Source organism: Corvus cornix, chromosome 3 (genome assembly GCF_000738735.6).
Source record: "Corvus cornix cornix isolate S_Up_H32 chromosome 3, ASM73873v5, whole genome shotgun sequence".
Lineage (NCBI taxonomy): Eukaryota > Metazoa > Chordata > Aves > Passeriformes > Corvidae > Corvus > Corvus cornix.
Window position 1 is genome coordinate 4,616,907 of NC_047056.1, and position 13,600 is coordinate 4,630,506.

General features: G+C 43.4%; 1 long non-coding RNA gene across 4 annotated transcripts in view; it reads right to left on the reverse strand.

The window, feature by feature from the left end:
• The window catches only part of LOC109145106, a 158,174-nt gene extending 145,370 nt beyond the window's left edge, over nucleotides 1–12,804 (reverse strand). For all 4 annotated transcript variants that reach the window (XR_005604142.1, XR_005604144.1, XR_005604143.1 and 1 more), the window contains exons 1-2: nucleotides 12,659–12,804; nucleotides 6,289–6,450 (exon numbers count right to left, since the gene is read on the reverse strand). This is a non-coding gene — a long non-coding RNA (uncharacterized LOC109145106). The remainder of the gene's footprint in view (nucleotides 1–6,288; nucleotides 6,451–12,658) is intronic.
• Nucleotides 12,805–13,600: the final 796 nt, after the last annotated feature.

The window sequence follows — 13,600 nt, forward strand, 5'->3', positions numbered from 1 at the left end:
TTTGTGTGACAGTTTGAAAACGCAAAAAAGTTCCTAGTTATATGTATTTTAATGTATATTGTAAGTGAGCTGTATTTCTGCTACAAATTATATATGTATTTATGCACACATGCTGATGAGAAAGCCAAGTAACTTTCACAGTACTCTCACATCAATTAGATTAATATTCTTGTTAAAGGAAACTGAAGGAATGTGTTGAACACAGATGACTTCTTCAGATGTCCATACGCTACTCAGGAACTTTTTAATGCATTAACTGAGTTTGATGTGGGCACTGTGCCCCACAACTTCCAACAGAGATTATGCACGAGGTCAGGAAGGATATGGGCTGTTCACAAGGTAAGTCACCAAGAAGAGGAATAGGATTTAGCTCTAAGACAGCTTATGGTCTGAAGGTCTCCAAGTGACTTTGGTCCTGCATGGCTTGGGTCCCTTGACACTGTTACCGGTAGCATACATTGAATCAACAGACCACATTAAAAGACCTGAATACACAAAAGTGAGCAACCAAAAATCAGAATATTCCCAGCCTAAGCCTGAACTGGCAATCTAAACCAAGAGTATTTATTATGGATACAAAGAACTTCATCCCCCAGTTCTGACAATCTTCAGGACACTTGGACCTGCCAGCACTTTAGAGCCTGAGAAAAGGCTTCCTCTTCCTACAAACTATTTCACACAGAACACTTTTTTAGTCACATGAGAAAGCACCCTTTGGTAAGACAATAATGGAAAAGATACTGTGGATCTCGCTGAAGCCTTGCTGAGTACAGAGCTGGTTTCTATCAGGACATTAGAGCTTCTAAACCATGTAAGATGCAACATTTAGAGAGAATGCAATGTATTTATAGCTACTTTTACCATAACATAAAGGTTGCACTTGTAATAAAAGGAATTGAGTAATAGAGTAAAATTATTTACATTACTAATTGACTTCTAAGAGAACAAGATCAGTATTTCCATCAAATAAAGTAAGACCCCCTGGCTCTGTAGTTACTCATCATCAGTCATAACAGCTCAAAATGGATATAAAACACTCTCACAGAACAACTTTCCATTCTCCCTGTCTTTGTGTCAAGATAACACTCCCTCAATGTCAAGGAGAATCAGACTCAAAGTCTTTTAGGGCTGGTGATTAAGGATAGAGGGGGATTTCCCCAGCTTCTGTTATTTCTAAACGCAAAGATCAATTCCCTCGTTTGTTTTATCTGCATTTGCATCTGATCTTTTGATCAGTGGCAATGCTAATGGTACAACTATGAGAGCCTGCAAGTGAGAGACCCATTTACCAGACCTCTTTCTTACTTAGCTTAGAGCTTTCCTTAAAAAATACTAAGCTTGTTGCTGTAAAAGAACTAGGTTGGAGAGAGGCCTCTTGGCCTGGGTGTTTCCCGTAGAAGAATTCTGACTCCTGCTGTGGGAGAAACTCCTACTTGTCCTGCCCCAAGGGTGAAAGATACTGCCAGGGAATTACAGCAATTAACCTCCAGGTCCCTGTCAAGCTCCAACCATCCCAATGAGTTATTAGTCCCTTAGGACTCAAAAGACCTCAGGGAGACTGAAAAGCTCTGCTCCTTCTGCAGATGACCCAACCCAAAACCGCAAGGAACAGGCCCAGGAGCAGCCTTTGCCAAAGCTGGGGCTGGAAAGTGTGGGGGACCAGTGAGGCCATGGGGTGGGTGGCTCGGGAGGCTCCCCTGCCCTACCTGGAGGCGGGTGGTCCCTGCCCAAGTGCTCGCAGAGCCGTGTGTGATCCCAAGCCGCTCTCTCCCCAGCTGCTGAGGCTCCGGGAGTGCTCCCAGCCATTTGGACTGCCCGCTTGCTGGCAGGCTGCAGGACAAGCTGCCGCGCCAACTGCAGCTGGAGCATGGTGGGGTTTGCCAGGAAGCCCTGGCAGGAGCTTGGTCTGAGCCAGGCTGCTTCTGCATGCACATGTGGGTGCTTGGAGGAGAACAGCTTGGGCTGTCCCATAGCACAGGCAGGGCAGGGGCTGGGCTGGACTCCACAGACTCTGGGCAGCTCCCAGGTAGGTCCAGCTGCCCAGGGCTTTGTGCATCCTGTGCATCCTTGTATTCCACAAGAGCTGCTATGGTAGCACAGAGGGCTGGAAGAGCACATGGAATTGTTGAGAGCCCCTGGGAAAGCAGGCTGGGCCTCAGCTCTCAGCTACAATGAAGCAATACAAACCAAAAAAAAAAAAAAGGAGGAAATACCTGAGCTGGTCTCATTTCAGGGGAGCAAGTGAGCCCAACCACTGCATCACATTCATGGCAGTACAGTTGGGTCTGAGCAGAAAAACACCTTTCCCCCAGCACTGGCACCTGCTGCCCTCTACTCTGTGCCCAGGCAATGATTTACCCATTGACAGCCATCCCAGGGCACCTTTGTAGCGTGCTTTGCCTGGCGCGCCAATGACAACATTGCCTTACATTTTCTACAAGTAAAGGCTTTTTTACATTTTTCATTTTCTCTACTCTTCATAAAAGTATCCATTCTGGTGCTTCATATTGCTGAAGACAAAAACTATGTTAATTTGCAGTTGACCCTTTACCCGAGCAGATATCTACGACGCCCACATCATATGTGGTGGCAGCGAGGTCAGAATTAATATTTGGAAAATAAAGGCAACATCACACTGAACACCAGCCAGTTAAATCCCTCTGCACACATTTACACAGACACACACACACAAGAAAGGGTACCATGTAGGTAGCACCTCAGGGAGGATCTGTGTCCCTGTTGCCATTCAGCCTTAGTGTGAGCGGGATTTTTTCCATTCTCCCAAGAATCTGTAAACTTTCCCAACCTGTTCTAAATGAAGAATAAGTAGCACATATAACAACTGAAGCAAAGTCTGAGCAAAACTGTCTGTAATCACTTAAGATTCAAATATGCCAGAAGTTCCTAAGTCATCTGATCCTAATTTCTGAAGAATTTAAATAGGACTTGTGCTATGCTATATGCCAGAAACTATAAATACAATGCTTTCTCTTATCAATCTCTTCTCCTGCTTTAGGCAGCTTGATAGCATTAGCTCAGTATCTGCATTATTCCTCCCTCCTTCCCTGAACAGGGCGCAAGGAACCTGGGAGAGTTCCCTGCTGATTTATGTCCAAAGCCGGAGGTGAAACTGCTGGATTAGAAGATCGCACTGCACAGGAACTAGAAGCCAGCCCACACAGGCTTTACAGGAAGAAATTATAGAAAAAGGCAAACACAAGAGAAAACTTAGAGCAGGGATAAATTAGCAAATGGCAAAGTTCACCGGGAGGGAAGGCTTGCGTGCTAGGCTGTGTGTTTACAGCGCTCGCTCCGGTGCGTGCACAGCTCCGCTGATGTGCTCCTGCCGAGAGAGCAGCTGGGACTCCCCGCTCACACTGCCAGCGCTAGGCTGAAGACAGGAATTCCAGATAAAGTAGCAAGGACAGAGCATCTAGAGCTATAAAATCACTCAAAACAGTCTGGTTGGCAAGATAGGTGAGCACTGGAGCTGAAGATTTGTCTTTGGCCAAAGTCACATTGTTCAGAATTGTAATTCAGAAATGTGCTACAGATTTTCCTTTTAAGCTCAACCAAAAGTCCATTGATTTATTAAATTTAAATATTCCTCTTCCTACCAGTCTGGACTCCAGAGTGCTTTGCCTCCCATGGTAGGTATCACATGAATCGGCAGGGCTCAGACGAGCCAGTGAACCACACAAACAGGAAAGAATGAACTGACCAGATTTTCAAGCTGACTTAAGACACAGCGTGTCCCCAATATCTATTGTTAAATAGAGTTTAATGTTCACAGGATTAAAAATTAATTACTTTTCAGTCATACCAACAACAAAACATATTTTCATTTTAGGAATGTCATCCCTGTTCCCAGAGGAGAATTTCAGCTAAAAAAAAGTCACAGAATTCCAGTTCCAGTCAAATTTTGTCTGTGACAGGGATATTAAATAGAAAGACTTAATTTTTATCTTCTTAGATAGAATTTGCAAAATTCAACATAAGTGGTTGTATTATCCAACAATTAGACAGATAAACTAAAATTACATGCAATGAGGCATTTAATTATGATGTTATCAGAAAATCAGAAGCAAATATTTATAGCTACAGGAAGCTATAGCTGTGCTATCTTTGGGCTAGAACAGATTTGGGAGTCTCAGCTGTTGAACCAAAACACAGTATTTTTTTCAATTAGAAAAAATGTTAAAAAATAAGCTAATATTCATAGTCTCAACTGCTCCTTAGTTTCTTTTTTGATTACTTAACCCTTCTGGAAACCTCTCAAAATTTAAGTCATCTTTGATATAATAATAATTTCAAAAAATCACATTACATATAATCTTTTGATTATATTGAAGCAAAGTATTGTGTTTTTACCTGCAGGAAAGACTGATATCAGAAAGAAATTTACTTTGGCAGACTCATAGATTAAAAAAAAACCCACAACTACCATCACAAATACTTTGACACTCTTTCAGTAACTGCTGTGGCAGGAGGAACAGCTAACATGAGCATTTAGTTCACAAAACTTCCAGTCCAAGCTCTACAGATCAGAGATTTTTTAATCCATCTCAGTTAAACACCTAAATCAAATAGGCCAAGATTTACCAGATCTACTACTCTACTTCCTCTTGAAACATATCTCTCTGTCATTTATCTATTTAAGACCACCAGTACTTTCTCTAGACTCCAGTGCAGTTAAGATGTTGGTAGTCATGAGAACACCTCGGTGATGCTGTTTCTTTAATGAGTCTTGTCTCTTAATTTACTGAAAAATCTCATCAATGCCTTTCTTTCTCACTTATTTAAAGGTAAAACTTAAAAATCAACCTCTTTGTTCCATTTCTTTTGACATTTCTTTATTATCAAACACTCCCACCGAAATCCTATTTGCCATAACATGTAATTCAGAAATTATGTGACCTGGAAAACTCAGATGAGCAAATTCTGATATGTTTCACTACACTTGGCAAAAAAAAAAAAAAAAAAAAAAAAGACAGCTGGTTCATAGAGCTGTAACTCCAACCCAGAAGTGTTTGTGTCACCACAAAGCAGGAAAGCAGAGTGGTGAGAAGGGTTAAGCACTCGGGAATATTTCCTAAATCCAATATGGTAGCAAGCAGCCCTGTTGCCGTCAATTCTGCATCCCCATCTGGTGTCCTGTAATGGTTTTAATGAAAGCTCTTGCACATGGTGCTTAAACTAAGCCATGTGTCTGCTGGGGTGAATTAAAAGATGTAAACGCAGTGTAATATGCCAAAGGATATAACAGTGTCAATATAAGAGCTGACTGTGTCAGCCAGCAACAGGTTCCAGCTGGGGCAGCCTCATGGAACAAAGACAGTCCTAGGCTTAATTCTGGCTCCGTGCTTCTGAAGTCCCAAACTGAGTGAAAGAGAAGTAAAGCTGAGGACCTTGAGCAGATGTGTGATACCCAGCTGAGTGCACAGTGACACTCCCACAGCAGCCTCGCTGTCCACGTGGCCAGTTCCGACTGGAGAGATCCGCCTCGGATGGTTCATACAGGGATGGAGTACACAGGCACAGAGAACCCTTGGGCAGGACTGATCCTGTGAACAGCCCTTCCCCTCTCTGCTCTTGCTGGCCAAAATCTGAACTAGCTCTGTTTTAGACAACCAGGGATAGAGCACAGCAGCTCATCTCTGAACTCTGCAGCTGAGGAAGGACTGGATTTCCAAAAGTGCTCCAGTAAAACATTAACAGGTTGCAAAATCCATGGAAACCCAACAGTACTCCTCTTCCTAATACCCTTCCAACCTCTTCCCACTAAATTAGATAAACAGGTGAGAAGGCATTAAATCTGCAGATTACGCGTTGCACAATGAGTATTTGTCCTGTAACAGCACCGGTTGTCAGGAAAGGGGTGTAAAGACCAACATTCTTAATGACCAATCATCCCTAGTCCCAATGACCATTCCCCTCCTAATCAGACCACCTAGATACACACTGACAAGTACACTCTTCAAGACTTCTGTTCCACAGGAAAACCTGGCATTATCCAAATTTTCAGAGCCCTGTAAAAATGAGATTGACTCTGCACATCATATGAGCTTACAGTAGTCACAAACTCATGAGAAACAGTTTAGATAACACACCACCTTTTTGGATTGGTTGATTAGTTTGTTTTTGGGAAAAAAAAATCAACCAACTTTATTTTCATTTTGTCTTCTTAGAGTATCTATCACAGAAAATTCCTGATCCGTGACTGGAGCTTGCGGGTGTTAACACAAATTATGTAACATTCCCCAAATCTGAATTAATTCACAGACTTACCAGAGGCTCTCTTGCAATGATTTTCTCTTGAAACTTGATTGAGGTGACAGATGATAGCTCTTATCTTTTGATTACAGCCTTGATGGTCTGATAAAGACTATAAAACTGCAACCATTGAATTTCTCGTCCCTGGATTCCCCCTGAGCAGTCTCCTGAGGTCACCTGAAACAGATTAACAGAGATGTGAAGAGCATGCAATGGAACTGTTCCAGAACTGGTACTGATAATATTACTTGGCTTTACATTTATGCTAATATCAATTAAGCAAGCTTTATTAATACTTGCTGTCATTTCTTGGAGCTGCCTTACAAAGCAGTCTATACTAGAAGCTTTCACTTTGCACTTATGAAGAAAACAAAGGACTTTCCACACTTGTGCTCTGTATGGTGTGGCAGGAGAGGCAGCCTTCAGAGAGAGGGTAAGCAGGCAATTTAGACAAGAGCAGGAATGGGGAAAATGTTGCACAGTCACATTCATAGGAAGGGCCATATTCCATAGACTCTCCCATTATACTCAAAAACACTGATCAGAAATTTCACAGAGTCTAAGTTGTGTATTTTCAAGTAGCCCTCCCAAACCTACACTGAATAGCTATAGGAGGGATTTTTCCTTTGTTTGTAACCAAGTTGCACACCAGCAAAGTTCAGGAGCCATTGTTAACTTTTCTCTTTCCTTTTGCTTGTCTGCAGAAAGTTGCCAAATCCCAATTTATCATCATCCCTTCAAGTGTTCCTCTGCCCAAAATCACTGGACCAGCATCCTTACAACATTATTCTTGGAACACAGTGTCTTTCTTTCTGCTGCTATCATCAAACCCTGCTATAAAATAGCTTTCCCCTTTTCTTCAGACATCCCAATTTCACTTCCCCTAAGTTTTCCAAACAACTCTTTAATGTAATGGGGTTATAAGGAATGATATAGCATCAGGATAGAGCAGTGGAGATAATTCATAAGAATCATAGAACAGTTTGGATTGGAGAGGACCTCAAAGACCATCCAGTTCCAATCCCCCTGCCATGGGCAGGGACACCTTCCACTAGACCAGGTTGCTCCAAACCCTGTCCAATGTGGCCTTGAGAGCCAAGTTGAGAACCCACCACAAGTTGGTCCTACCCGAAGTTGTTTTTGGGAGAGGGATTATCATTCACTAGATACTTAAATTGGGTACTGATACAACTGATGGTCACGTTCACAGCAACAGAAAAATAATACAGCAAGAAGTATTTTGCATTTCTGTAGCTCCCATAACCTTAATGCAAAAACCTTTGAATTTTGGGCCCACTGTGGTGCTGACATCCTCATGTAATATAAAATACTGAGACGTGAAGATGAGTGACTTTCCTAGGAGATGCCATAAATTCCAGGGCAGTATAGGGATCTCAAAATGTATATTACAGCCCAACTTGCTGAATGTGGAGAAATGAAAACGAGTCAAAGACTGTGAATTCCAGTTTTGCTGAATATTCACACTCCTCTGCTTAACCTTGCACAGCAAGCACACACAAACCTGGTACAGTTCAGGTGTAGGTACTCCAAGCTTTTACTACTCTGCCTCAAGGAGGTGCTTCCTAACAGAATTTTAATCTCAAATGTTTTATGCATCACTTCTCTGGCATGGCTGTAATTTATCACCTACTTTCTTTCTTTTGTGCACAGTACGTGCAGCAAGCACCAAGATCAGTTGTACTCCCGAATGTTCTGGTTTCACCTGAGATCAGCCTTTCTGAGCTCATCTTAGCTGTGTCCTCGTGACTCTGCATGAACTTCAAAGAGCACTTCGAAGACCACACAGCTCTTCCTGCAAACAAGCCAGCAGGACAAGAACAACCCGTACAAATAATGTCGTAGTGGCAAGACCACACAGAATATTCCTGCAGTGCCCTTTGGGCTTAAAGATGTAGGGGGTCTGAACTCCCCGCTGCTGAGGCCGATCCACAGCAGCTCCAAGAATCCCCCATGCGCGGCATGCGGTGAGCTCTGTGCCCACATGGATGGGTGGAGAGCTCCAGATGATCTGTGTCGATCAGATACCCACGCTAGGTCTGCCCCAGCTTGCAGCACACCCTGCTCAAAGCTAAATGGAGCCCAGAGAGAGTTCACGCCCCAGTTCCTGACAGGTTGCCAGCTAAGACAGTCTTGTAGCCACTGGGAAAGCTTTGGGACCAGGTGCTGCTTCACAGCAAGCTGGGGGGTTCTACCTGAGACAATCACCATGGCAAGAAACAGCATCAGCCCTTGGATGAGTGAAAATTATAGGACACACAAACAATCATGACATCCATCTTTGGAAGATGCTGAGAATGCTCACAAGTGAGGGATAGAGGGAAAACATCTGGTTTAAAAGCCCTACAGTAGTCAGGTCACCAGGCAGTGTATTGAGTCAATATTTAGGGAGTTGTGAACAGCTGAACTATGAAGTTTCACTAGCAAGAACTTGTGGAATCATGAAAAAAACTGATGGAAAGGGAGAGGATCCAGAGAGGGGCTTGTGACAGTGGTGCATGCACGACAAGTTTTTGCACATTGACCTTGGCAGGCCCTGCCTCTGGCCCTTCAGGTCAAGAAACACAACTTGCTGTGGCAGCAGAGGCTCCAGGCTTGGTGTTTGAAGGCAGCCGACTGTGAAGGGCTGCGGAGATTGGGCTGAATAAAGGAATAGGGCAATTCACCATGTTTCTCCTTACAAACTGCCAACAGGTGACTTGCAGTTGTCTTAAAATGAGCAGTCACCAATTACATTTCTGTGATTGGTAATAGCTAAAAGTAGTTATTGTCTGAAAGCTCACCACAGCCACCAGGTCTGGACTGTGGTCAGTGAAATTCAGCCAGGAGCTGGGATGGTTAGTTTTGGCCCAACACACAAGCTATAGGCACAGCTTTTTCCAGTATGGTCTGATTTTTGTCAAGGAAGCTTATGACTTGAGCTAATCTTCATTTCCTCATTGCCCTGGGTTCAAAGTAAATTTTTCTGTGTTTGACACTGGAATTTTACCCAGAGTGAAAGCAGGAAGGTGAGAGAGGAGAGAGAGGGTTAACATTCTTGAGACGAAAGACTGGAAGTGGTGGGACAGCTCTTCTGGGGAGGTCAGGAGGAAGTACAGGCTGTTTCGCTTCAGGAATCAGAGGTGCATCCTCAGACACTAAGATGCCTTGCAGAAAATGCAGTTCTGGATTAGTTGTATGCTTTTCTTCCCTGTACCTCCCATGATACGACACAATCTTTTCTTGTTGTCTACTTATTTCCCCTTCACTTTTCCCAGAGCACAGAAGATACCAGTATTTTTACTTTTTGTCCTCATTTGGTATGCACTTGTTACACAAAACACTGAATTTGGTGATGTTGAAATTGAATTTTTTTCCAATTATTTCCAAGGCTGGCTAGGACTTTGTATAATCCTTGAATGAAACATGAAGGTTACTGATCCAATTGCAGCCTTCCAGTACCTGTAGAAGGGAGTCTACAAGAAAGATGGAGAGAAACATTTTACAAGGGCCTGGAGTGACAGAACAAGGGGAAAATGGCTTCACACTGAAAGGAGGCAGGTTTAAATAGGATACTACAAAGAAATTCTTCCCTGTAAGGGTGCTGAGGCCCTGGCACAGGTTGCGCAGAGAAGCTGTGGCTGCCCCATCCCTGGAAGTGTCCAAGGCCAAGTCGGACAGGGCTTGGAGCAACCTGGGACAGTGGAAGGTGTCCCTGCCCATGGCAGGAGACTGGAACTGGATGATCTTTAAGGTCCCTTCCAATGCAAACCGTTCTGTGATTCTATGATTCACCTGCTCAAATATTTCCTGGTAAGGAGCCCAAAATAAATCACAACTCTTGCTAAAGCAAATTTCTCTGAAAACGTGTTTTTTCAAGTTGCAGTATTTCTGGAGAATGCTGACATGAACATTCATCTATAGATCACAGCCAGCTATCCTCAGAAGTACACAGAGTCATGCTCATTTATTCCTGCTACAAGGAACAAGCCATCAGTTTTCCAAGAGGATAGTGCTTTGAAAAGAAAATAGGAACGCCTCCCAAAGCTTCTGTGGTGCACAAGCACGAGCTGCAGTTTGCATGAGAGTCCTTTGCCACTGAATTTCCTCAGAAAAATTGCACAGAAGCCAAACAGGGCAGCCCCTGAGCCAGATCCCTGCCAAGACTCTGATTAAAAACTCACTCTCTGCACCTGCCTATTTATTTTACCACTCTGCACCTGCAGACTGGTTTCAAGAGCGTCATTATTGCTCGCTTGTCTCTGGCCTCATTCTGACAAACTTCATGGACAAAATGCCACATTTCCCTTCTAGTGACCATCACAACAGCCCCAGCTCTGAGCAGCCTCTAATAATTTCTCCATTTTTTTCCCTGCTCACCAAATATGTAATAATGAACAGTCAGACAGCATGCTGAAAGTGGAGCAAACGCAACTTCTAGAAATGGAAATCTGCTTTTAAAAAATTAAATCAAAGCAGGTAAAAGATACAAAAGGGGAAAAAAAAAAGAAGAAATAAAAAACCGCAGCAAGAATATAACTGAAGACAGTAATTTTCGGATTCTCAGAGCTTCTATCTAGGAAATTTATGAATTCTGCACCTGGAGAGGCCTGCACAGCCCTTGCATTGTGTCTCAGTCCCTAATTTCTGTTCTGTATAAAAGGTACAGGGACCCAGCACTGACTTGTCTCATTGCTGCTGGTGCTGCCTCTGGCCAGACTGGAGCCCTTGCTCAAGCCAGTCTGGGGACAAACTGCTGGAATTCCAGGCCTTTCTCTGAACCTCTTTTTTTCCAGCCCTCCTTGTAGGTTCTCCCTGACTACCTTATCTATTTCCCCACAAGATCTACTTGGAGCTTGATATCTTTTTGCTAGCCAGAAAAAGAACGAAGTTCCTTTTCTCTTTGGACCCATGGTGTCCTGGGCAGAGGACAGCCAATGGAAGCACAAGTCTTCCAGGCTGTTTTTCTCCCAAGGCCATACATGGGAATAGCTCTTGTAGGAGGTGCCATAAATCCGTTTTATGGTACAATTGACAAGCAATCAGTGATCACAGCAAAAACACCTGCCTAGGCCTGGTGAGTCTGAAGTGCTTCTTCACTTGGAAATTGTGTATTTTGTTTCCTACAGTATAAATTATGCTTGTAAAAATACACTTCTTACAATACCACCTGTATCCATACATGTGCTAGGATGTGAAGTTCCAACCTTCCCCTTAACATACCATCCTGCTGCTTCCCAGGGACCTTTCCACAGTGTTGCTGCAGCATGGGAATGCAGGGTTGACAAACAAACAGATATTTTACAGAGATTACAGTATGAAATTTTAATGAGGAAATCAAATACTGATAGTTTTGTTTTGTTAAGACGGGTTTGACTTTAATCCAGAAGACATTCCGAGAGGATATTGTACCATGTGCACTTCCAAAGGCACAGCAAGGACAGAATATTACCAAATTCTCACTGGTTATCCAGCCTGAGGGTAGCAGACCATCTCCAGGAGAGAGCCAACTGTGCCATACAAATAGAGGACCTTTATTATTTGTTTAGACCTGCTGGTCCAGGCAGATGTGAAGGGTTCTGATCCAGATAGCAAAAGCTCCAGCCTCATTAGTGCAAGCGCCTATGTTATAAACCAGGACCAAAATGGGAGAGGAAAACTCAGATCTTGGATCTGTACCATCAAAGAGAGAACAAAGTTTACCCAGTGAGTCACAAGTCACAAACCAAGTGTGTATTAATCTTCCCCCTGACACATTTCTTCCATCCATCAGATCTAGCATTGTGCTGCTCTAACAGTGAGGATACATCATGTCATTCATGACACATGATGATTCCCAGATGTTCAGAGAGCTCTGCTACCCTGTGGAACAAATGGGTGTTTACAGTAAAATAAGCACCAAATTTAGCAAAACTGAAGATGAAGTTACAAGTTAATTAGTGCAAGAGGGCCCAAGCCCCATGATATATAGCACTCATATTTCTTCAGTAGATCCAGAAGAACAAATTGAGAAAAGAGTCCAACAATTGAATAGCAGAAAATCAAAACCAAAAAAACCCACCCAGAAAGTCACCCTGAGAGAAGCCAGAATAAATAACACCACTGCCGAGCTCTGATGTAGCTCTTCTGGTGGAGTTCCTGGTGATGAATAAAAGGAGCTCTGAGTCAGGTGCTTGTAAATACAGTCACATAAAACACCAAATCAATGAGCAAGAGAGCTGGGAGAGGAAAAAGGGTCTAAAAATGTCTCAGAGAGTCTGTGAACCTCTCAGCTGACTATAAGAGCTCCTGATGCAGGCAGGAACATCACAAGTGTCTTTGAAGGTTATTTGCTCTTAAATTTCTCTAGTGGCATATTAAGGAGCAGCTGGAGAAGGTGGACACCTACCTGAGACTGTGGGAGGAGATATGAACTTAGGTCTCGCTGACTGAAACAAACTGAGGCAAAACAGAGCTTTCCACTGGACTGCCTTGGTGCTGATGTTTCCAATCTTACATAAGGAGTGCAGAATGGCAAACTCTGAAACCAGACACTGCTGCTCCTGTGAGATCAAAAATAACTCCCTGTTAAAGGCTGTCCTAAAAAGTTTAATGTTCCTAAAAGTCATTACAGCTCTCCAGGTCTTTTGCTAAATCTTCCTTCCTCTCCCACACCTTTCAGTCAGTACTGAATGGAGCCATGCAAAAAGAATCCAACCCACCCATTCTTTGGCACTTCATGTCAAACCCAGGAGACAGGAGCAGCCTATGGAGCCCATGGCACTGCCAGCAGTGGGTATCCTGGTGACCCCAGAACAGCTCTCTGGAGACAGAGTTCATACAATGACAGAGGGCCAGATGCCAGCACTGTCCCTGGATACTTTCCTTATTTTGTGCTAGAGAACAAATACATTTTCCATAAAGCACTAAATAGGCCAATTTTTAACCTGGCTTGCAGTGCTGAGAACAACCTGCAAAAAACAGGTGGCAGACTCCTTTCATGCAAGCCAAAAGGCAGATAAAAATAGCCTTGAATTGCCATTGAAAATATGGTAAAACAATCCTTTTCCATCTGCTAAAGCAAACCCTGGGAGTAAGTGAATTAACGGGTGCCCACAAGCAGACACTGTGAGTGAGGCATTGCTGCTCATTAATTAAGATGAACGTGACAGCAATCAATTGCCTCTATCTCTTGAAGGCATCAGTCAGAGCCCAAAGCTGACTTGTCCATCCCTCACAAACCCTGCTGGAACTCAGCCCTTCCTTCCTAAATGTTTAGAGCAGCATTCCCTCAGAGGCAAAGGCCTTTCCTCTTTTGCCATCTCCGTATTCCCCATCCAGCCCGGTGTTA